The sequence below is a fragment of the Arachis stenosperma genome, chromosome 2 (genome assembly GCF_014773155.1).
Source record: "Arachis stenosperma cultivar V10309 chromosome 2, arast.V10309.gnm1.PFL2, whole genome shotgun sequence".
NCBI classification, from domain to species: Eukaryota; Viridiplantae; Streptophyta; class Magnoliopsida; order Fabales; family Fabaceae; genus Arachis; species Arachis stenosperma.
This window is the reverse complement of record NC_080378.1, coordinates 6,159,481-6,187,116: the sequence shown is the minus strand read 5'-3', so window position 1 is coordinate 6,187,116 and position 27,636 is coordinate 6,159,481. Positions and strand designations below refer to the sequence as shown.

Genomic DNA, 27,636 nt, shown 5'->3' with positions numbered 1-27,636 from the left:
AAGCATATGAAAGTAGGGTGAATAGGGATCGAATTAAATTGAATATGATTAATATTTTGATATATGAAATCTGTAATTCAATATTATTAATGTGCGAATCGAATTGGATCTATTGCAATAGTCTTGTAAATTGAATTGATATCTGTAATTTTTTTATTGAATTTAGATAAATATCACGGATATACTTATTAAATCCGATCGATGAACACGTACCCTTATACGAAAGGAAAATCAAGAGAGAAAATTGTAGAAGATTCCTTTTTTAGAAAAGATTCCAACTTGTAAATTTTGCCATGAAGATTTGGCTTTTTGTCAATAGTGCTAACGTACATTTGAATCCAAACAAAAACTTTTTTTGGTCTTTAAACAAAATATTTTAAAATAGAGCCACTAGAATTTGACTGGGCCTATAGGTATACATCATTGCCCATATCAAATTTATTGCCCATAGTTGTCTGAACATTGCTTACAACAATTTTATAAAACTGAACTTCCTTAATACTTTTTAAGTTTTTATTGTTATATGGTTTTTTTCTACTTAAATTGTTTCTTTTAGACCCAAAAACAATTAATATATAATATATAGGATTGGTAAACAAATATGTATGGCTCGCACCGTTTTGTTTTCAATAAGTTTGTCATTAAACAGTAAATTTGTATGTGTTATATTCAAATAGTCAGGTTAAAAATGTCAAATTATTCTTGTTTTTTGGCCAACACAGTAAGAGGCATATCGCCCTACAAAAAAATGCGATTTAAAGAAAAAATTAATCTTTTTAATTTTTAATTATTCATTATCTAGATTTTAATGGTAAACAATAAAAACTAAAAATTCCATTCAAAGAACAATAACCAAAATAAAACGGATTTATAAAAAAAAAGATAGATAGATTACTGTCATTTTAAATTTTTGACAAATATATTTTTGACGAAATTTAAATACAAAAAAAATTTTAACTTTTACGAATGAAGGACAATTTCATTCCTTTGTTCATTTGCGTTTCACAAATCAAACGAAATTAGCTGACGTGGTTATAACGGTGTTCAAGTGTCCTTTACGGTGCTATGCTAGAAGGAGGCTAAAGTTTGCAGGACAAAAAAAACCCTGATCATAAAAACGATATCATTTTGCAAAGGTGGCCCTAATAAGATTTAAATTGAATTTTCTGAAATAACATATGCAGTAGTTGTTTATAATTGTTCATGGTGGTGTTGCTTATATTGATGGCCAGTGATGGAAGCTCATCAAGCACGAAACGATGCGGAGGTGGTGGCAGACGGCAGGAAGGATCAGTTGTAAATGCGGCCTCATGTTCAATGCAAGTTGGGGATGAAAAAGATGGCGTTGTCCTAAAATGCTTATGCGAAGTGTATGCCATATTTTACATGTCGAAAACAAACACCAATCCAAACAGGCTATTTTTCGGATTCCTATTCTTCAAGGTAAGCTAGCAATTTTTCATGTATATGGATGAAGTTGAAAATTCTTTTTACCAACACATTTTCATTCTATCTGAATTGATTTAGGTGAGACAACCACCTTTACAAATTCTTTGTGTGGGTTGATACATTGGAAGAATTGGGTGCATGGAACTAACAAGGACATTAGGTGACAATCAGAGCTTAGATATTGAAGAATATTTTGAAAAGAAAGAATTGGAGAACAGAATAATTGATCTAAAACAAAGAATAATTTACCTAAAGAACAAGAAAAGCAGTAACTCCTGGATATAGGCTTAATTGTTGTAGTTTTTGGTCTTTGTTTGTTTAAGGTATGAAAAAAATGAAAAAAAATGTGGATTGTAGTGAATTATGTCAGTTGACTATTTTAGTTAATATGAATGAAAGAATGAAGATTTGAATTATCCATATCTTATTGTCTAAAACAGATATAGAATGTTTGTAAATTAATATTTATTTTCACACAATGAACCTAAGCCAGAAACAAGGCATAATATAGACAAGGACTATATAATATTAAACAAGCATATATAATTCATTCAATCAACCTAAACCATAACATAGAAATATTATCATACCATATTCTTTCCACAATTCCTTTATTTCTGATATGACAACAGCATAAGCAATGGTATAGAAATGATTTTTGGTATTTTGTGTTATTGTCAAAGTAACTGTCCACCAAAATACCCTTTTAGAAAGCATCCATCCAAACTTATTAGAAGTCTACAGCCACTCTTGAATCCTTTTTTGCATGCAGATTGTAGAATTGGTATCGCTTCTAGGAGTGCAATAGATCTAGGTTTGCTGCATAGGAGTTTGAATAGATGATCCCTCAGCTTTCCATATTGTCCACTCTCGCTTTCGACAATTCTATCTCTTACCTCCTTTAATGCCCTATAAACTATCTTATCATGAGGATGTATGCCAAACTCATATTTCAGAAAATCAGTTGCCACCTTCCTAGTCATTTGAGGATAGATAGCTAGTCTTTTTTTAATTTTCTTGCTCAGTCAGTGCTGGTCAGTAGTATTATTGTTCATGTCCCTTGCATATATATGTTCAGATTTAAAAGTTTTAACCTGAAAAACCTAAGAGAATTATTGTAGAATACATATACAACCTATGGATATTCTTCTCCTTTGCAGTCCACCCGAACCCTTTCCTTATCATTTTTAATCCACTGAAACTCCATGCCCTCAGATATGAACAAGTCCTTCACCACTTCTTTAAGACCATCAAGAATTGCAAAATTGGTGTCTACTTCAAAGTGGCATTCTCCAAATCCATACTCATCATTGAACTTGGGCCAATGCTGCTTTACAGCTTCTTCATCAGAAGAAACAGGAGTATGCAAATCTTCTGAATAGAATTCATAGTCATACTCTGAATCAGTGGAGTTTGAGTGTACAATAGGCTCATTACTAGGCCCACCAATTTGTAAAGAAGACCCAGCTCTTTGGTCTATATTGGGCCTAACATTTGGTTGTATATTGAGTTTTTCTCCAGCAATATTTGATCTATTCTTCATTGGTGCATCCTTCCTCATTAGTGGATCCTTCTCATTCTCTTCTTTTTGGCACGCTTCTCTTCTCCACTGTTCTCCTCATCATCATTGTCATCATCATACCTCGAAGGTGGAGGTTTGTAAGGTTCATCTTTCGTACTTTTATAGCCGTTATCAGAGGATGATGTCATCAAATTATCGCAGATATCATCTAGTTTTATACACTCAATATTTTCAATTCCTACAGTTCCGGCTCTTGCTTCCTCTACATACTTAGGTTCATTACCAACATGATCAAAATAAATGTAGAACTCATCTTTTTCTTCATTCTTCATCAAATTGTCACATAATTCACGAATTTCACTATCCCCTGATAAAAGATAAAGTCCAGACTCAATATCACTTGCCGTACTATTAAACCAATATATTGTCTTATAGTCGGGATATCCTAAACCCACAAACAATTTCACCAAATCACCGAAGTTGATAAAATTTACGTCTATTTCTGAATTTTTTTTATTTTTTCACACAAGACCTCATCACCATTTCTCATAAAATTTTTTCCATAGTGAAAATAGGAATCACAAATCTTTCAGCCATTTAAAATTTTTTAACAAAAATAAAATCAAAACAAAAATTTTAAAACTCCAAAAACTTTTAAACTGGGGAGGCAATAATTTTTCTCAACAAAATCAAACGGAAAGAAAGGTAGAAAATTTAATAGGCATTTGCATTCATTGCACCCTACACTATATGGAATCTTAATGCAAAGAAATAAAAAAGGTTAGGAATTTGCTTATCTTGCTTGATGACTGAACTACTTCAACAAACTAGCTTCGTTTCTCTTGCTTCACCTTCCTTGATGACGCTTCAGTTTCGTTTTGGAGAGCAGAGAACTCTGATTTTTGTGAAGGAATTAGGGCAATATATGGTAATTTATGTCTTTCAAAAAGGTTTTTAATAAGAATTTAAAATTTACAAAATGACATCGTTTTCATGACCAAGGGCTTTTTTGTCCTACAAACTTTAGTCTCCATCCAGCATGACATTGTAATGGACATTTGAACACTGTTACAATTACGTCAATCAGTTTTGTTTGATTTGTGAGAGATTAATGGATGGAAGGATAAAATTATCTTCTGTTTGTGAAAATCAAGAATTTTTTTGTATTTAAATTTTATCAAGAATGTATTTATCAAAAATTTAAAAGGATAGAGACCTATTTATCCTTTTTCTATATATATAAAAAAATAGAAGCAAAGAAATGTTGGCTTGGTAAGATGTTAGAAATGAATAGTGGTAGCAAAAATGAAATAAGAAGCATTGAAATTTTGGCTTTTATATTTAATAAAAAAAATTTAATTAAAGCCCCAAAAGGTGCCCCACATAGGTCTTCCCCAAAACCCCCCAGTAACTAAGGCTGCGTTTGTTTGATGTCCGTGTCTTGCCAAGACATAGACACAGTGAGACGTGTCTATTGTTTGGATTCTGAGACACAGAAAGAAGAAGGACACGGTTACACACAAACACACACAAGTTACATGTATTTCATGTCTCAGTAAAATGCTGAGACACGGATTGTGAACGATGGACACGGATCAGAATCTTAATTTTCAGACGATTTTGTCCTCGTTAATTTTTTGATATTCCAAAAGAGTCCCCTGCTTGTATGAAACCCTAAGAAGTAAAAATTTCTTGTGTAGCTGTTCTGCATCATCGAAGGTGTACCACCACTGCACATTGTCTATGTTTTCCGCTGACTCTCCTCTCTGATTACTACATGCTGGGCTCTGGTCGCGGTGAGCTTCTGTTGCTACTCTGCCATCTTCGCCTCTCCATCTCATTGCCGCGATAACCTCAAACCCCAGCTGTGCTTCTGCTACGTGTTGAGTCTTTCATCCTCCGCTGCTACAACATCTGTCCTCTCGGTGTGCTTTGCCTCGTTGTCTCTGGTATTTTTTTTTTTGTGAAGTTTCTTCTTTTAATTTTGATTATTGATCAGATGGGTTATTGTTGATTAATTGCTAATCCAAAATTTGGGTATGTGGACAATCGAATTGTATGTAAATCTGGGTATTTGGGTATTGTTCATTATTTATTTTGTTTTCATTTGAAATCTTCAATAGGCAATGGATAATCTCGGTGGTGGTTGTTTTAAATGCATTTTGAAGTTTGATAAGTTATTTTTCCTAATTGAAGAGGAAAAAAAATGGAAAAAATCATGTGTCTAATTGAAAAAAACTTGTTATAAGTTATACTTGAGAAATTGTTCTCACCATCAAACATTATGGCCAACTATGCAGAAAAATCGTCAAAAAGAAAAGAGTTGTAGAAGAAATTGTTGCTGCTGTGATAAATAAAATTTTGTTACTGATCTGCTGATGTTATTAGTGCTGATTGTTGATAAAACTAGTGATAAAAATGTTGTTCTAATTGATGATTAATATGTTAATTAAATTGCTTATGAAATTAGTGATAGGTGAACTTTTTAATTATTATCTATTGAAGAATGCTAGAGGACAATTTATTTGTATTGTCTTTATAAAATTACTCATCAAACTGCTTACCAAGTTGTTTGCTATCATGATTTGTATTATGTGTTTGTAGAAATTATTAGGATTCTTCTTCTATGTATTTACTTGTTATTGTTTCTTAGGAAGTGATGATGGATCGTTCTGAACAAATTAAGCTATGTGTTGGATATTACTGGATTATGAGAATGCAATTTGACACGTTAATGCTGCTTTTTTTAGTCACTCTATATATGTATATTAGGAATAGAAGGCGGGGTCATTCTTCGATTGGTCGAAGAGTGAACACATTGCCACTAAGGCGAGATGCATTAGATAATATCATTGGGGAGGGTGGAGATAGAAATTGCATATGGGAGTTAAGAATGAGTTTGAATGCATTTGCAACTTTATGTGAATTGCTACAAGTTCAAGGTGGATTACACGAAGATGGTCATGTTGGCATAGGCGAGCAAGTAGCTACTTTTTTAATCATATTAGCTCACCATACCAAAAATCGCAGCATACAGGTTAGGTTCTATAGGTCTGGTGAAACTATTAGTAGGTATTTTCACAAGGTATTGCGTTCAGTTTTGCGTGTCCAAAGTATCTTATTTGCAAAGGCAGACCCTGTACCGGAAGATTGTGTAGATCCCAGATGGAAATGGTTCAAGGTAGGTCGTGTATGTAGCTCTAATTTGTATTGGTCACGTTTACTCTACGTGTAATAACTTTTTTTTTTACATTTGATAGGGTTGTCTAGGAGCATTAGATGGAACTTACATAGATGTCACAGTCCCGAAGAGTGATAAATCTAGATATCAAACGAGAAAATCTAGAATATCCACCAATGTCTTAGGAGTTTGCAATCGGAACATGAATTTCGTCTATGTCCTTAGCGGTTGGGAAGGATCGGCATCTGATTCAAGGGTACTTAGGGATGCTATTACTCGACGTAATAGCTTGAAAATACCTATTGGTATGTCTAAATTAATCTTTTGAAAAGAATAATAACTATTGAATATGAGAATTACAATATATTTCTTATATTTTTCATCCTTCCGTTTTAGGGTGTTATTACTTAGTGGATGCCGGCTATACCAATGGGAGAGGATTTTTATCTCCATATAGAAATGTTCGCTATCATGTGAATGAGTGGATTCAAGGTCATCGGGCACCACAAAATCGTCTAGAGTTATTTAATAAGAAGCACTCTTCAGCTAGAAATGTGATTGAGCGGTGCTTTGGGTTGCTTAAGAAAAGATGAGGAATTCTACGAAGTCCCTCGTTCTATCCTATTAGAGTTCAAAGCCACATTATTATTGCTTGTTATTTGTTACAAAACTTTATTCGTATGAACATGGATGTTGATCCCGAAGAAGATGCAACTCTTGCACCAGAACACATACCCGTAGGAGATGATACTATTGTTGATGAAGGTGAAACAATTGATGTTGTGGAAAGTAGCCATGAGTGGACTCAATGGCGTGAGGACCTAGCAACCGAGATGTGGGAAATATGGAGGGGAGAACGTGGCGAGTAGAATTTTTATCTTTGCCGATTTTGTTATGTTTGCAATTGGCCTAGCCTATAAATTATTGTATTTAAATTCATTTCAGTTTTTTTCTTTGTGCAATATGTATTTGCCAACTCGGATTCATAATTTGTATTCCAATTAAACATATAATTAGACAAGGTCTTGTTTTAATTGTTTCAAAAGATGTCAAAATTCTAGAATTTTATTCAAATCTTTATAGTATGTTAATATTGTGCTACTGATTATTCTAATTAAACATATTTTAGTTTTATTTGCTATTAGATTTTAGTTTGCTATAAGTAATTCTAAAGATAATTCTAATACCATTGAACTCTAATTTTGATAGTTATTATGCTGTCATTGTTTACTTTATTTGTTCTTATCTAGCAGCAAATGGCCTCCATACCCCGCCAATGGACTGAGCAAGAAACTGAACAGTTTGTGGTGTTTATGGAAGAATTGGTTGTTGAAGGCAAAAGGGCAGATGCCGGTCAATTTAAGCCAGGGGCATTTCAAAAACTAGCGGACAAAATGAATGAAAAGTTTCCTGGATGTGGTCTCACTGTTAAACACATCAGAAACAAACACAAGCGGCTGAAAGAAAAATATATGTTTGTGGCTGAGATGTTGGGTTGTAGTGGTTTTGGGTGGAATTCCGAAAAGATGTGTGTTGAAGTGGATAGTAAACAAGTACTGAAAGCTTGGGGAAAGGTGTGCTCATAATTTTTTCGCATTTATTAATTCTTCTTACAAGTACTCGTTCATATGAACATGTAATTTTTGACTTTGTTTTATGTTGTACAGGGTCACAATGTTACACTCTACACTCCAGGCAAGCCATTTCCGTTGTTTGAACGTCTTGGGAACATTTTTGGCAAGGATAGAGCTACTGGTCTTGATGCATGCAGTGGAAAAGATGCTGAAGAAGATGTCACACCGGGCTCTACATTTGCTGCGGCCACAACGGATGGCTTTGGTTTAGGCGGAGACGATGTTGACATGGAGGATTTAGCAGCTGCCGAGAGCAAACTCCTCAATACCTTTTCAGCCTCGTTTGCTTCATCAAGTGAGAAAAATCAAGGACGTCACAGTGCAACTAAAAAAAGCAATAATGCTACAGTACTATCAAACCTAGCTGAAACGTTTAAAGCTGCGGTTGAGGATCAAGGAAAGCATGTGCAGGTGCTAGCTAATGCAATGTCCGGTGTTAATGAGCAAGTAAATCTTGGGCGAACGCTGAGGAGTCTTGGTTTTAACACAATGGAGATCGTGCAAATTGCAAAAAAATTTGTGCAGAATCCAGAATTGAAGGCAACCTTCTGGAGTTTGGATGAGGAAAAGGCGGCATTCGCTCGAGATATAATGGAAAATTTTTAGCTAGTGTTGGGTGTATTGCTAAATTTATGGAGATATTTTGGTAAACTTACTAGGGTATTCTGGTAAACTTAACAGAGTTATTAATGTTTTGTTGTTTTTATCTTTTGTTAGACAATTGAACTGCACTGACTACATTGCAACTCTTTTATGCAGTCTGTTGAATTATGTTTGTATTGGGCAGTTTGTCTATGTCAATTTTCTGCTATTATATTACTAACTTATCCACTAGGTGAATCTTAACTGCATTATGCAATTTTGCACTTAAAACTGTGCAATCCCACAAAGCTTTATTCAATTCTGCATTATCTATGTTGACTTTTAGGTGAATTTTATTTGTATTGGGTAATTTTGCCCCATAATATACTCTAATAAGTATATGTAATTTTACTTATTCAACTTTTGCGTAGCATGTGTTGATTTTCTGCTATTCTGCACTTAAATTAATCAACAAGTCTAATGTATCTCTTATGTTAATTTCCTGCATAATATTTACAACCTGAGTTCTTAATTTTTGCACCTACATATTCATGAAAAGAAACCAAAATATACTCTTACAAGTTAAAAAATGATACTATTAGCTAAAAACAGAAACAGCAAACCAAAATACATATAAAAGAAAACACTTTCCATTGAATTTTCAATTTACATAAGTTCATTACAAGTGAAGGAACCAACAAACAATTGTGTATTTCCTAAAACTATACAAATATAACTCTTCTATTCTTATAGCTAATAACAAAATACAACCTTATTTAACAAGTTAAGCTACCACCCTGCGTGGTGGAATGAATGATTTACGAGAATGAAGATCGGCCCAATTATCAATCAAGAGAACATCTCCTTTCTGCCATGGAATAGCAACAGATTCTTCCTCAAGTAGTTTAAGACAATCAATACTACATTAGATGGTAATGGCTGGCCATCACCAAAGGTAACAGCCTTCACAGGATCATTCCTTTCATCCTCCCAGCCAATGTATGTAGCCACCAAGCTATTGAACCATATTTTTCGGTTTCTGCTCTTATCATACTTCACTGCTGGGATTGGACCCATGATTGTTTTCACCACATCTTCCAACCACTCCAACTTCATTCCCAGTTTAGTAGCCCTGCAAGAGTCTCATTCATATGAGCTATGCATGTTCTACAAAATAAGGCAAATTTATGACATAATTTGAAAAAAGATGAAACCTTTGCTCAGCTATGGTCTTATCTAAGGTCAAAAAGGTTGATTTCCAACCACAGCCAATTGGAGAATAAGGTACAGGAATTTTCAATCACAAAATTTAGAAATGGGATCAATCAAAACAGCTACTATAACCGGCTAAAACAGAGATTAGAAAAAAGAGGCATGACCAAACATGGCTCTTGTCAGCAACACAAACAAGAGAAATTTGATAAAAATTGGGAAAAAGTAAATAGGAAATATTACAAAACATAAGGGCAATAAACTATTAATACAAAACGCTTTGATTAATGCATAGAAAAGGGCAAAATTTTACTGTTTACAAATACGACACAAATCAACAAAATTGCAAGGAACAAGTGAAATAGCCATGGATAAAAACAGTGATGAAAGAAGAAGATGGAATGGTTTCACTGACTCACCTTCAAGAGAGGCACAACACAAGACGGCCACGTTTAGATTTTGACAATCCAGACAGATTTTTATAAGCGATGCAAATTCACTGCCAACCATGGATGATTGGGAACCCTTGAACCCAATATCCTAAACCCAGAAACAAATCATCAAATACGCTAACCCTGCGAACACCCACACAACAATTAATAAGAAGAAGAAGAAGAAAGAAAGAAAGAAAAGAAGAACGGAAAGAGATTCACCTCAAAGAAGAAGAATCCTCGACAAAGAACAATCGCACAGAAAAAATCCAGCAAATGCCAAAGAAGGAGGAGGCCAACTAGGAAGAAGAGAGATTTCTGGGGGTAGGGTGGGAGGGGGTGGAACGTGGAACCCTTGAACCAATTTGGGAAAAGTGTAATCTGAATAGCTTTTTTTTCTTTTATTTATTGAATTTTTAATTCAAATTAAGGGGTAAAATAGTCATTTTAATTGTGTAGTGTCTTGTTCTATGTAAACCAAACACAATGTTAGACATTATTGTAATATCATGTCCATCATATCCAAACGATATACATAAACACAAATATTTTATGTCTATGTCTCAAGTGTCTATGTCTTAATGTCTATGTCTTAATATATACACAAAACAAACGCAGCCTAAGGTAAACAACCTAAAAAAAAGCACCCATTTCTGTACCGATTCCGGAAGAGCCCACCCGGAGCAGCACACTTTCTTCTATCGTCTGATCTTCTCCTGAGACTTCTGATCCTCCTAGGATACTGTCATAAGCCGCAGCCACAGGATTAATAAATATATGTGAAAATGACAAGTACACACTGTGCACCACGATCTTGACGTTGCAGATGACGTCCGGCACCTTAATCCTTAGGTTAAGTGATTTTTCACTTTGGACGGATTTTTAATTTTAGCAAGTTCAATTTTTTTAATTTAATAGCCAATCTTTTTTAATAAATTAGACAGTCAACTTAATAAGTCCTAATCTATTTGTCACTCCTACTTAAGATATGGCATTAATAATAGTATAATTTATGTAAAATAATAATATACGATAGAATTTAAGAAATCAATTATATTATATATATATATATATATATATATATATATATATATATATATATATTAAAATTCAACTACCAAAATTTAATTATTCTGTCGCAATAGATTTAATTATATTAAAAATTATATATAAAATAATATACATAAATATAAATAACTATTATTTTTCATGACAAATTTTGTACGTTCATGATATTTTTATCAGACAATAATTTACAAATGGCCATTGTAGTTTTGGTGTGCACCCGATATCTCTGCAAATCTCATCCCAAATCCATTTCAGAATGTATCCTTATTCTATTAATATAAAAAGGATTAATTAATGACAATTTATATGGTTGGGTTAGCTAGCTGACATGTTAATTATATTAATTATACCATACTTATGCTTTATACGTAAGTTCCAACTGAGTGGCATTTCGTTGCATCTGCGGAACTTCAAAATTAAATTAAATGGTGTTGTAGTGGTCCCTAATCACAAATCATATTCACCATTTTCCCGTATTTTAAGTATGATCAAACTAAAAATCAGGATAAAGTGACAATTTATTTCTATCTAATGTCATAATATACTAATATGTCTTTAAATTTAGTGGTTTCTATAATTTTATTAAATTTTTAATTATATATATATATATATTTAAATTCTTATACTATATTAAATTTCTCTTAATTAACTTCATGTCGTAACAAAAGGTTAGAATTAAAAAAAATATTCTATTAAACAAAATAAATATACTTAACTAACACTTAAATGAATATTTTATTTTATTTAACAGAATATTCAATTGATTTCAATATTTTTATGACGGCAGAAATTTATTTACAAAATTTGATACGATATAAGAACTAAATTTAAAAAAATATATATAGATATAATTAAAAATTTAATAAAACTATAAGAATTATTAGAATAATTGAACATTATATTTATTGACTGTGTACACTCTACAATATATATTTATTTCGAATAATCAATTTTAACTTTTTTTTAAAAAAAAATACTAATAAGTTTTGGGGTATTATATAACAAAAACACGTAACAAAAATATGTAGAAATTGCTAATAAAAAATAGCATTTAAAAAAATGGCACATACAAAATTATAAATAAAAAGGCAAAAGTAACGGATCCAAAGTTAGAAAATTACACATACCACATCTTTATTCAAAATCTTACATAACTCATCTTTGTTTTTTAATTTCTAAGATCCATATTTATTTAAGTATCAAAATTTATACAAGCACACCTCTCTTATTCAATAAGAAACCATTGTAAAATAAGAGATTCAATAACAATCTTATATATCAATTTTGTTGTTATATGCATATATTTTTATTCAAATATTTTATGTAATACATACGCACTAAAAATCAGTTATAAATAATCACTCATATAGAATATATATTCAAATATTAAATATAAATTAAAAATAAATAAAATAATATATATTTAGGCACAAATACGTAACAATTAATTTAATAATTTATTTTTAATAATAAATCATATTTTATTTTTATAATAAACACTATATTTTAATGACGATATTTTATTAACAATGATGTAATAACCTGGTAATTTCCTATTACGATTTCCTAATAGTTTAGAACACTAACAGAATTTTAAACTTTGGGTGGTGGTTTTGGGCTGTTTTAGTGGGGTTTTGAATACTCCAAATTGGAACGGAATATCCCAATAAACAAACTAATTGTCAAAGTAGAAAAAAGGAACCAAACAACACATGCAACCAAAATTAATTATACCCATCAATTATATTATTCCTACCCCAGTTAACTCCACTTCTATTAAAGAGTATCCAAACCCAAGACGCAATTCACTTTAATTCCTCCCTCATATATTTTTTTTTTCCTTTCTTGTCCTTCAATAAAGAATGAAGACTTTTTTATTTATCAAACTTGAAAATCTAAAACATTAACATCCCCACATAATTACAATTCCTCAATAGGAACTTACTTGCACAAAAACAACATCACACTTCATGTCCCTCTTGCCTCCTTAGCACATATATCCCTGAAATTCATGCACCTAATAAGTTCCTATTTTTTCTCTCTCTTGTCCCTTCATATTTAGATCTTCAACATCCCTATCTCCTTGATCATGTTCTATATACTCCATCTAATTCTTCCACTTATATATAGCACCTTTTGCAGGCAAGTTTTCTTGTGTCCTTATTCATCATGAGGGAGGTCTAACTTTTCTTCAAAAAATACTAAATATCTTTATATTAAGACACACAATTTTGCATAAAATAGGTAGGATTACTATTTTTTGTAATTCAGAATCTAATTTACGAAGCAGTTAGGTTTTATTTAATTTCTGATCGACTGATTGCACCTCTTATTTATCAGATGACAGAAGTAATTACAAGTACTAAAGTCGTGTTTCGAGACAGTATTCAATCCGAGTCTAAAGGAATGAAGAATATCGGAGATTACTACAAGGAAAGGCAACAAAGGATGATAACTAAAAGGACATACATGATGATTTTGTTGTTGTCTTTGTTGATAAGCATATTTGGAGGGTGTATGCTTGGATGGTGGTTACATAAGTATCATCCATCAAATAAGCATCTTTGGATGGTACCCTTTAGTCTCATTCTCTTCCTCACACCAGCCTTTGTTTGGTTCTCAATATTCATCTCAGACTTTTGTATTTCCAAGATTGATGATGATGAGCAAAAACAAGAACATGGGATGGTGAATCATCATCATCAAATTCATCCATTGGATCAATCACTTTGAGGAACCTCCACAGTCTATGTTCTTTTCTTCATTTTGACTTGTGCAATTAATTAGCAAGTAATTTATTATTAGTATCTCTATATATATATTGTTTATAATAATGATCATTTGAATTTTTTTTAATAAATTTAGACATAATCTTTGTTATGATACTGCATTTTATTTTATTAGTGTGTAAAAAACACTCAAAATAGCAGTGATTACTAATTAAAAGGATCGGAGTAATTAATTACAAATAATTTTAATTTTGCTTGAAAAAACACTTCAAAAATGTTTCTTGGTGAATGTTGTAGCCTACTTTATTATCTCTAGTTCTTCCTTTATTATTATTATTATTATTATTATTATTATTATTATTATTTGGTAATAAACTTGTAGGATAATTTATCAGATTTGTGAAGTTTATTTATTTGGATTTAGTGAATGTAGGACAGATCCATCACTTTTTTTAGTATTAATTTATATTCCCTTTCCTGCTTATCTCTATGAGTTGATATCTGGGACAAGATATTTTTCCAGTTTTATTATAACATACATTTTTTTGTGATTAAAAAAAAAATGTGTAACTAAAAAAAAATAAAAGAGGGAAACGAAAATATATAAGAATAATCTAAGTCAAACATGATGCACAAGCAACATAAGAATTGACAAAGAAGTGATAGAAAAATAATTAAGAGTTGTTAGCTTCACCAGATTATATCCAATTAGAAGACTAATTAAGCACATTAATTAATTTGGCAAGTCTAATTGTAACATAACGGTAGCTTTCAATACAAACTTATAAAGTAATAATAAAGCATGATTCTTACAACCGTCCCCTGATTTTTCAATTTATTTTCAGAAAGGATGACATGGCTTTCCAATAATGAAAAAATCTGCAATCCGGGGAGAAAAAAAATAAAAAGTAAAAAATGCTTAAAAGGGATAAAAACTAAAAAGCCAATAAGGATGTGGATGCATGGGAAGAACATGAACTACTTTAAGAAAAATATTAATATTTTTACTTTTGGATATGATTAGGTTATTATTTGAAAACGTTGAAAATATATTTAAGAGTCAAGTCATTAATTAAAGGTGAATTTTATTTCATTATTTTTAAAATAATATATAAAAGAAAATAATATATAATTTATCTTTTATGATATGTCAATTTTTAATTAAATGATATATTAATTATAATAAAATAATTTTATAATTAAAATATTATTTAAAATAAATAATTATATAATTTTTTAAAATATTAATAATCAAATTCCTCTTTTCTCTAAATTATTCTACCTAAAAACTAACAAATCTTCTATATATTCTCGTCCTTCCAAGCTTCACCATTGCCCTTTATTATTAATCTCAATCTCAGTTTTGCTACTTATAATTAATTAATTTCATCAATAAAAAATTAACTCTAATTAAATTATATAACTGTATTAGGAAACTAATAGATTACTTTATATATAAAATTGATTGTGCTTAAAATACTACTCATTATTCATTTGCTACTTTTCATAAAGAGGCGTTGGAACTTAAAAATTACTTTATAAATAAGTGTCAGTTTGTGATTAATATGCCACTGAATATAAATACGAGTGTTAATTTTAGTAGCTTATTGTAAATAAATTACACTGGAATTTTAAAGATGAGATTTCTTTTAAATTGAACTGCATCTAATTATTAATACTAAAAAAAAAGTAGTGGAGTGTGGTGTGAATTTGATGATGATCAGTTTTGTTATTAATATTTTAAAAAATTATATAATTATTTATTTATTTTAAATAATAACTTAATTAATTATAAAATAATTCTATTATAATTAAGATATTATAGAAGATAAATTACATGTTATTTTAAAAAGAATTGAATAGAATTTACCTTAATTAAATTATATTTCATACGCTAAAATATAAAATTAATCAAATATTAATAAGTTCATGTATAAAAGTACATTGAGATAATTAACAAAATCTCTCTGGCACCAAATTTATTATTTATTTGAGATTATGTTCAAACTTAATTTATTCGCCAGAGGATCAACGTTTATTTAATGGAATAGAGAATCGTGAATAATTGATGTCTAAGCATCGTTTGTTTAAAGAATCAACATTTATTTTACTGTTGAATAATAATCAAAATGTTGTGTTAATAATGAAGAGCAAAATCTAAGTTATAATAAGAAAATGTCCATATTTATACTTGAAGAAGTAATAATAACAATAAAAGAGCTAATCGTTATTATAAATAGTCAAATTTTAGTATAATAATGAACAACAAACATATATATCGGAAGTTAGAACCTCCATTTTAAAGAGAAGAGATTGTGGTAGCTAAACATATTTGTTGCGTTGATATAATTAAGAGTCATCGTTAACTTAGGTGTGAAAAGATTTTTTTAGTTATGTGCTAAACATTGAGATAACGTTTGGTGGAAAGACTGAGACGGAAAAACAGAGACTGAGAAACAGAGACTAAGAGATGGAGATTGAAATAAATTTTAATATTTTGTTTAGTGTAAAGTGAGAGATAGAAATTGAAACAAGAATGAAACTCTAATTTAATTTGTATAAAGGATAAAATTGGAATTAATTAATTAAAATGAAGATATTTTAGATATAAAATATTATTAAAATTTTAGTCTCTATCTCTAAAAATTTTAGTCCCCTGTGTCCCTATTTTTTGGAGGTACTGAAATATTAGAATTTTAGGAACAGAGACATAAATTTTAGTACTAGTCTCTGAACTAACAAACATAATACTAAATCGCAGTCTCTCAGTCTCTGTCTCAATACCTCAAAATAAACACTCCCTTAAGGTAATTGGTTTTAATGTCACAAAAAAACTAAGAACATATTCAATTTTTTAAAGAGGATCTCCTCAGATTGAAAATTATGTATTGATTGGCATTGTATTTTGATTCTTTTGTTCTGTTTTGATATTTGCATTGAAATACTTTATCTTTTTAACATGTTAGAGGACTTGTGAAATGTTTACGTAACGTTGATGACAATATCAAAAGAATTATATAATCAACCATAAGTTATTCATAAAACTATTCTCTCTATTTAATTCGAGGCTATAACTTAACAATAAAAAAATGGCCATATAATATGATAACATGATATGGTAATTTACTTTTTTAGGTCATTAATTAAGAGTAAATTTTTGAATATTAAGTTAATCATAAGCTAATAACTAATCTTTAATAATGTTTTATTTTATTTTTCGATAGTAGAAGACTGGTCATAAAATCTATTATTACATGATGCCCTTAAGAATTAAACTCTGCATAACACTTAGCAATCCAACCAATTATCACTTGTATTATTTTTGATGGATAAATAATAAAGTGAGTAATTAATCACCTTTAAATTTATAATTTTTATTATATGTAAATTTTATTATTTTAGATTAAAAATAATTATTTTTTTATTTTAAAAGTTTACCAATATTTTTTAATTTATTATAATTCGGTCAATAGATTACTGTATTATAAAATAGAATCAATTGTATTTTTAGTTGGCCAGTGAGTTGCTGCCTAATACAAAATTTAAATTTTCACATTTATTTAAGCAGACGAGTGAACTGACCACTCTGACGATTCGACCAATCTAAATTTATTTATCAGATAAGTATATTAGAAAGAAAATCTTGTGGCCCAAGCCGCAAGTAGGCTAGAAAGCAAGGCAGCCATGGGCCCAATAGTTATCCATAAAAGAAAATGACACTATATGCTTTTTCTGGAAGTCATTGATTCCATTTAACCAACAAATAACGTTTTAAATTAATTAATTAAAAGCTATCACATTGTATTATCCAAACAATCGGAGCTAGTTGAATATGGTCAACGGGAAACAAGCACTTTGGTTGTGGAAGGAGGCGCAGCCTTCACCAGGAATAAAATTGTTAATTAATTAAATAATATTATTGGTCATGGATACATACAATTTATTATTATATGAATAATATGCACCAAAGAAGTGATAAATTTTTATGATGTGTCTTGAGAATAAATAGAACAAACATATATAACAATTATTTTTTAACGATAATAATTGAAATAATAAATTATCAAAATGATATATGAAAATTTATTTCATTAATAAAAATAATTTTGAAAAACATAAATAATAAATAAATTTTAAAAATTAAAAAACAGGATAAAAATAAAAAATATTTTTTTTCATTTATAAGTATCACACAAATTTTATTATTAATAAATGACTTGTTTATTTGATTAGAATCTTTGCAAAACACTTGAATAAATATTTAGAAGGTGCATATCACAAAATAGAGTAAAATTCAATTACTAGAATTTTTTTTATCAATTTTCTAAAAACTTTTTTGTTATTCACGGAAGCAAATTACAAAAAATTTTACTTAGCATAAAATCGCAAAATTTAATCTTATTTCTTTAACCATGCTTGCACAAAATACACATTAAAATCTAATTTTTGAAGTCTTTTTTTAAAATATATATTTACTATCTAATTATATTTTATCATGTTTTTAAATTTTATTTGAATTTATCTATTATTCATATTTTTTAGAATTATTTTTGTCAATAAAATAAATTTTCAAATACTATTTTAATTAGTATTTTACCCTAATTAAAAACAACAGACTTTAACGGTTGACATGAAATCCAACACATGTTAAAGCAACTATTTTTTTCTTATAGAAAACAATAATGAAAGAGTTTGTTTATGTTATAAAATTACATATTTACCCCAAAAAATAAACTATTAAATAAAGGTATGTAATAAGTGATTACATACTTAATAAATTATTAAATTTCAAATTGTGCTTATTACTATGGTATGAATTTCTCTTCATATTTGTTAGTTATACAAGGGAAAGGATATTTGATCAAAATCGCATAAAATATTCCTAATAATCTTAAAGCAATATGTTACATTGGTAAGAGAAAAATTATACCAGGATAGTGGAGTGATATATATAGAAGTACATTTTCTTCTTACTAATTTCGAGTTTATTTGAACTCTTGAACTGAACAAAATCTTTCTAAATTTTGTAGTTATAGGTTCTCAGATCATATCAGTTGAATTCCCAATAGTAAGTGTGAAGTTTCTTGATGTGCAAGGTATAAAAAGAACAATGTGATTATGCAGAAAGATGAAACAGAATTGTAAGAAAAAAAAAAGAGGTAAAAGGCTAAAAGAGTAATATTATTATTTCTCAAGTATTTAATGTGATTGTATATTATTTCTCTATTATGTTTGTATATATAAATATAGAAAATTAATTTTTAAATAATTAATATTACTTTTTTTTAATTGAAAGATTTTTTTTAGATAATCTAGAGTTTAAGATTAGAATTTAGTATAGAATATAAAATTTAAGATTTATAGGTAATACTAGAGAGACAAAAAAAACAGTCAAAACTTGTTTTATTTAGCATTCATTAATTGTCGCAACAATTAATGAATGCTAAATAAGGTAAGTTATAACTGTTTTTGGTTGATTTTTTTTTTGTTACCAAACATTTCCGATTAAACAAATGAATTAGTATTAACGTAAGATTGGTTAGAGAGACAAAAATTTACCACCTTTAATTAACTATTTCGGTTTTTAAATTAAGTCGCATTAGTTGAAATTCTAATAAAGTGATCATAGAATCTATGATCACATAATAGTCATGCAAGACGAATTAGTGACGTAACATGTTTAAAATTCTACAAAACAATAATCAAACTAAAAACCAAATATGCTACTGTCACTTCATATATATATATCAGATCCATTTGGAGGGTTGGAAAAAATGAAAAATTCAGTGGAAGCCTGGAAGGATTGATAATAATGTGTTGTGTATTTATGTATCTTCATGCATGTGGCAATTATTGGGCGTAAACAATAATGAATCTGAATTTTGGACTTAATATTTTGACATGTTATTACTATATTTTTGTTCAATGAATGCATACCATTAAGTGCAAGATAATAAAAATCGGATTGATGGTGACACTAACCGAAAAAGATTAGAAAACATGGTAGTGACAGTTATTTTGATCAATCAAATCCCACATACAATCCTAGCTAGTGATATATATATGCACAAAAATATGGAGACAAAGGGAAAAAATAGCATATGAAATGTTAATCATTGAAATTGCGTGCAGTTTTGATATGACATTATTGTAAAGCTGGGTATAAAACAGAATGCAATTGGGGACAAATAATCCTCTTCACTAGAAAAGCTCTAATTAAACATAATAGAGAAGAGTGAAGAACCAACATTTCATAGTTGAATCAATATTACAATCTCTTAATAACCATACATACATACATACATACTGGAGAATTTGTTGGCCTTCAACAAAATCCATCAGCCTAATGAAGGTTTAATTAAGATTTAGGTTATATTTTATGATTAGAGTCTATACTTTATAGTTTATATGCACAAAATACATGAACATATTAGAATTAAAATATGTTTGGTACGGATGTATTGAAATACAGAGAAAGAAGGACACAATATAATGGAACTGAAATATATTATCTCAATGTACAATTCCAAAAAAATTGAGACTTGAAATTTTTCTTTACAGAAGGTGAACGAGGATGAGGACACATAACAATGCAACAAAAAGGTATAGAGTTGCTTTTATGTACAACAATTTTAAACTACTGCCATTGTTATCTATAGTGATTAGTTGGTCAACAAAATCACTGCCAATTGAGGTTCACAATGATACCCTATGGCAATTTTCTATAACGGTTTTTAGAATGCCAGGCTCATTGCTCTAGTCCTTGAAAAATGGTATCTTTTGTAGGAGTTTTGGCAACAGTTGTTTAAATTTTCATTTTGATTTTTTGCAGCGGTTTTGAACTGTTGCAAATGTTACAACATACAAAAAAACTTTTTCCTTTTTATATTGTATTTTTATATTGTATTACTAAGTGTGAAATCTTTCGTAATGGACTAAACTATGTGTTAAACACTGCTATCATCATTTACAAAACGTCAATAACGTTTTATATTTTTACAATTAAAATAATATTTTTTATTACAAAATGTCTGTGACATTTTGTTCTTTCATAATTAAAATTTTTTTTATTATAAAACGTCAATAACGTTTTGTGCTATTATTACAATTATGTATAACACTAAAATAATTAAATACTTTTGTATTTTATATTAAAATTATTTATATATAAAAATTTTAGCCACATACAAAACACATTTGTTAGAAGTTTTGAACCGCCACAATTTACATGTAATTTGTTTTACCCGAAAATTCCATCAGGTTCTTCATTTTCCTTTTTTTCCCAACTATTTAATTTTAATACAATACTACATAGTTTATCTATTGCAGTTAATTAAAGTATCAATACTATCTAAATTTATAATTAAAAAGTTAAGAAGTCTATTGCAGTTAAAAAGTCTTAAGGGAGCAGTGGTAGTTATTCTTAATTAGAATGTGTATTAAAAGTATTCTGAAAATATGTAAACATTTGTTGTTGACTTGGAATGTCATACTATCTTTGCATATATTGTTTTTTTTATTTGATTTCTCTCGGTATTTTCCAATCTAACAGACCAAAAATTAATTTATCATTATACTAAATTTATTTAAGTATTTAACACTTGTTTAAATAGGCTAATAAATTAACCACTATACCAACCCAATTTAAATTATCTTGCATATATATTGTGATCTTGAAGGATATATATATATATAGAAAGCAGGAACAGGAGAAAATAGATAGAACGTATAAAGAGTGTTGCATGATTCTCAAAAGAGGGGCAAAGATAAAAAGGGCTAAAGAAGATTGAACAATCAATGGTTAATGTACTCTTCTTTATTGCTTAATTTTAGAAAAGTATTATGCAGTGTTTGACTTAGATTAAAATTGCAAGTACTTACTACTTACTATGAAATTAAATTACATTTTTTTATGTTTGTGCTTTTTTAAAAAAAAAATACTCCTAACAGTTAATTTTATTTAATTTTATCTATAATATTTTTTATTCATTTTAATTTATTCTTAATATTTTAAATTTGTCAAAACTATTTTAAAATATTTTTAATTTTGTACCTAATATTTTAAATATAAAATTAACATTAAGAGATTATATTAAAATAAATCAAAAATATTAAAAATAAAATTAAATATTAAAAATATTTTTAAAAAATCACAAATATTTAAGACAACAATATAGTTTATCCACAAATTAATTGCTAAGGCAAGTGAACCTCATCTATTATGCACTCTTTCTGTTTTCAAATAATATTCACTGTTAAATCTTCACCTAGATTAAGAAAACGATTGAGAAACATTAAAATAATTTACAAAAACCAAAAGGTATTTTATAGAATTACCTTTAATTAATTTTTTTATATTTCTTCTCTTTTACATCCAATTAATATTTTTTAATTCATGACTAGATATGTAATTCTTAGGGGTATAGTTGAGAAAATAAAGGATTGCATAAAATTTTCAATTTTCCAAATAAATAACTATTTGTGAACAAACTAAATTTTCCAAGTGTACAATTATTTAGAAGAGTAGAGGAAGTACAAGAGTTTTAAAAAGAGCAAACCAATATCAAACAGGAACAAGAGTGAATAATTAATAAATGATTAAATCAACGGGGAATTTATTATTATGAGAGTCCATGAGCAAGTCAGGTTAAAAATAGTTAAAAAAAATATTTATTTATATTTATCCCAAAACATAAGTCACGCCCAAAAATAGAAAAAGTCCAAAATACAATTGTTCATAACCGACCTCTTCACATGTTGGACCGAAACATTGCATGACGACCCCTTCACTTCCAAAGGAGTTATAACTAACCCCTAATATTTCATACTCACTTCTAGAAGAGAGATCTCAACAACCCTAATATAAAAGGATGGTTATCCACCATCAGAAGTGGAACTACTCCAACGGTAGTTATTGGCTCATTACCTATAAATACACTAATACCCTTTAGGTATACTTAAGTCCCAATACACTTAAACCTGCTTACAGCCCTTACTAACTTAAACATTGGAGTCTCTTGCAGGTACCACCCCCATCTCCTCACGCGAAACTCGGATAGGCGGCACCTCGGCAACAAAGAGGTCGGACGCTGCCACTTAAAGGGACCTGGACCTCACGTTCAGACCCAAATCAACATTTCAAGTAACCCTCGAATCATTGGTGCCGTTGTCGGGGACTTGGGAATCGACACTCCATGGAGGACGATCACTTTGAAGACGGACGCATAGCGTCGGAATCGGATCCCGACCAAGACACAGTCAACAACGACCAAGCTCTCACGGTACCTCCTCCAATAACGGAGGAACCACGCGGTGAAGGCACCTCGGACGGTCATCACCACAGAAGGATCCCCTCCGAGGTTCGTCACCCGGAAGGAGGAGAACAACCCTATTCTACTGACTTCATGGGGCTACTAAATGGACATCATGGCCGACTTGAACAACTAGAACAGGAGTTAGAACGATAGCAGGAGGCAGAGAGAAATCTGAGAAGTGAAATCAAACGATGAAGAGAGTTGGAGGAAAAGCTCATGAAGCTAGAATCTGACATCCGAGGGAAGAGCTCACGTACAACTCGGGAAGGTTCCCTGTTGGGAGGAGAAGATCCTTTCACCGAAGATATCATGAGGGCTCGAGTTCCTAAAAACTTCAAAAGCCCAGACATGCATCTATATGATGGGACCACTGACGCGAGACACCATCTGAGCGAATTCAAAAGTCAGCTGTACTTGGCTGATGCCTCCGATGTTACTCACTGCAAGGCCTTCCCGAAAACCTTGACAAAGTTGGCCATGAAATGGTTTGACGGCCTACCATCTAGGTCGGTTACCAGTTTTGATGACCTTGCGCGAAAATTCCTTACGCGATTTTTAATTCAGAAGGAAAAAGTCAAGCACGCGTGGTGCGCGAAATTGTGAACAATACTTTTTCACAACTCAAATAATCCCCGGTAATGGCTCCAAGAACTTGGTGGCTCAATACCATGGCATTACACAACTTCGCACAACTAACCAGCAAGTGCACTGGGTCGTCCAAGTAATAAACCTTACGTGAGTAAGGGTCGATCCCACGGAGATTGTTAGTATTGAAGCAAGCTATGGTCATCTTGTAAATCTTAGTCAGGCAAACTCAAATATATATGATGATGAACGAAAATAACATAGAAAATAAGGATAGTGATACTTATGTATATCATTGGTGTAAGAGCTTCAGACAAGTGTATGAAGATGCCTTCCCTTCCGTCTCTCTGCTTTCCTAATGCCTTCATCCAATCCTTTCTTACTCCTTTCCATGGCAAGCTCGTGTAGGGTTTCACTGTTGTCAGCAGCTACCTCCCATCCGCGCAGTGAAAGCTAATGCACACACTCTGTCACAGTGCTGCCAATCACCGGTTTGGTTCCCTCCCCTACCGGAATAGAATAACTCTTTTGCGTCTGTCACTAACGCCCAGTAGGTTACAGGTTTGAAGCACGTCACAGTCATTCAATCATTGAATCCTACTCAGAATACCACAGACAAGGTTAGACCTTCCGGATTCTCTTGAATGCTGCCATCAGTTCTTGCCTATACCACGAAGACTCTGATCTCACGGAATGGTTGGCTCGTTTGTCAGGCGAGCACTCGGTTGTCAGGCGATCAACCATGCATCGTGCAATCAGGAATCCAAGAGATATTCACTAAGCCTCAGATGCTTGTAGAACAAGAATGGTTGTCAGTCACCTTGTTCATGGGTGAGAATGGTGATGGGCGTCAATCATCACCTTCATCATGTTGAAGAACAAGTGATATCTTGGATAAAGAACAAGCGGAATTGAATGGAAGAACAATAGTAATTGCATTAATACTCGAGGTACAGCAGAGCTCCACACCTTAATCTATGGTGTGTAGAAACTCCACCGTTGAAAATACATAAGCATAAGATCTAGGCATGGCCGAATGGCCAGCCTCCCAATGATCTAAGATAGCATAAAACTCAAAGATAGCTACCAAGATGTCCCTAATACAATAGTAAAAGGTCCTACTTATAGAAAACTAGTACATAGATGAGTAAATGACATAAAAATCCACTTCCGGGCCCACTTGGTGTGTGCTTGGGCTGAGCAATGAAGCTTTTTTCGTGTAGAGACTCTCCTTGGAGTTAAACGCCAGCTTTGGTGCCAGTTTGGGCGTTTAACTCCCATTTAGGTGCCAGTTCCAGCGTTTAACGCTGGGATTTCTTGAGGTGACTTTGAACGCCGGTTTGGGCCATCAAATCTTGGGAAAAGTATGGACTATCATATATTGCTGGAAAGCCCAGGATGTCTACTTTCCAACGCCGTTGAGAGCGCGCCAATTGGGCTTCTGTAGCTCCAGAAAATCCGCTTCGAGTGCAAGGAGGTCAGAATCCAACAGCATCTGCAGTCCTTTTTGGTCTCTGGATCAGATTTTTGCTCAGGTCCCTCAATTTCAGCCAGAAAATACCTGAAATCACAGAAAAACACACAAACTCATAGTAAAGTCCAGAAAAGTGAATTTTAACTAAAAACTAATAAAAATATACTAAAAACTAACTAGATCATATAAAAAACATACTAAAAACAATGCCAAAAAGTATACAAATCATCCGCTCATCACAACACCAAACTTAAATTGTTGCTTGTCCCCAAGCAACTGAAAATCAAATAAGATAAAAGGAAGAGAATATGCAATGAATTCCAAAAACATCTGTGAAGATCAGTATTAATTAGATGAGCGGGGCTTTTAACTTTTTGCCTCTGAACAGTTTTGGCATCTCAATCTATCCTTTGAAATTCAGAATGGTTGGCTTCTTTAGGAACTTAGAATCCAGATAGTGTTAATGATTCTCCTAGTAAAGTATGATGATTCTTGAACATAGCTATTTATTGAGTCTTGGCTGTGGCCCAAAGCACTCTGTCTTTCCAGTATTACCACCGGATACATACATGCCACAGACACATAATTGGGTGAACCTTTTCAGATTGTGACTTAGCTTTGCTAAAGTCCCCAATTAGAGGTGTCCAGGGTTCTTAAGCACACTCTTATTTGCCTTGGATCACAACTCTTATTATTATTATTTTTTTTTTCGTTTTCTTTTTTTTTCTCTTTTTTTTTTCGGTTTTTTTTTTTTTTTTTTGAATAGCAATGCTTTTTCTTGCTTCAAGAATCATTTTATTGATTTTTCAGATCCTCATTAACATGTCTCCTTTTTCATCATTCTTTCAAGAGCCAACATTCATGAACCACAAATTCAAGATACATATGCACTGTTTAAGCATACATTCAGAGAACAAAAATATTGCCACCACATCAAAATAATTAAACTATTATAAAATTCAAAATTCATGCAATTCTTCCTCTTTCAATTAAGCACATTTTTATTCAAGAAAGGTGATGGATTCATAGGACATTCATAACTTTAAGGCATAGACACTAAGACACTAATGATCATAAGACACAAGCATGGATAACATAAAGCACTAAAATTCGAAAAACAAAGGAATAAAGAACAAGGAAATCAAGGAATGGGTCCACCTTAGTGATGGCGGCTCTTCCTTGCTTTTGAAGGTCCTATGGAGTGCTTGAGCTCCTCAATGTCTCTTCCTTGCCTTTGTTGCTCCTCTCTCATGATTCTTTGTTCTTCTCTAATTTCATGGAGGAGAATGGAGTGTTCTTGGTGCTCCACCCTTAGTTGTCCCATATTGGAACTCAACTCTCCTAGGGAGGTGTTTAGTTGCCCCCAATAGTCTTGTGGAGGAAAATTCATCCCTTGAGGAATCTCAGGGATCTCATGATGAGTGGGATCTCTTGTGTACTCCATCCTTTTCTTAGTGATGGGCTTGTCCTCATCAATGGTGATGTCTCCCTCTATGTCAACTCCCACTGAATAACAGAGGTGACAAATGAGGTGAGGAAAGGCTAACCTTGCCAAGGTAGAGGTCTTGTCCGCCACCCTATAGAGTTCTTGGGCTATAACCTCATGAACCTCTATTTCTTCTCCAATCATGATGCTATGGATCATGATAGCCCGGTCTATGGTAACTTCGGACCGGTTGCTAGTGGGAATGATTGAGCGTTGTATGAACTCTAACCATCCTCTAGCCACGGGTTTGAGGTCATGCCTTCTCAATTGGACCGGCTTTCCTCTTGAATCTTGCTTCCATTGTGCGCCCTCTTCACATATGACTGTGAGGACTTGGTCCAACCTTTGATCAAAGTTGACCCTTCTAGTGTAAGGATGCTCATCTCCTTGCATCATAGGCAAGTTGAACGCCACCCTCACACTTTCCGGACTAAAATCCAAGTATTTCCCCCGAACCATAGTAAGATAATTCTTTGGATCCAGGTTCACACTTTGGTCATGGTTCTTGGTGATCCATGCATTGGCATAGAACTCTTGAACCATCAAGATTCCGACTTGTTGAATGGGGTTGGTAAGTACTTCCCAACCTCTTCTTCGGATCTCATGGCGGATCTCCGGATATTCACCCTTCTTGAGTGAAAAGGGGACTTCGGGGATCACCTTCTTCAAGGCCACAACTTCATAGAAGTGGTCTTGATGCACCCTTGAGAGGAATCTATCCATCTCCCATGACTCGGAGGTGGAAGCCTTTGCCTTCCCTTTCCTCTTTCTAGAGGTTTCTCCGGCCTTGGATGCCATAAATGGTTATGGAAAAACGAAAAAGCAACTCTTTCACCACACCAAACTTAAAATGTTTGCTCGTCCTCGAGCAAAAGAAGAAAGAAGAGAGTAGAAGAAGAAGAAATGAGGAAGAGGGAGATGGTGGTGTATTCGGCCAAGGAGGGGGAGAAGTGGTGTTTAGGTAGTGGG

The 27,636-nt window shown here is 31.6% G+C and overlaps 1 pseudogene; it reads left to right on the top strand.

Moving 5' to 3' along the window:
• Positions 1-5,732: 5,732 nt before the first annotated feature.
• LOC130962442 (uncharacterized) lies at positions 5,733-7,021 on the top strand (annotated as a pseudogene).
• Positions 7,022-27,636: the final 20,615 nt, after the last annotated feature.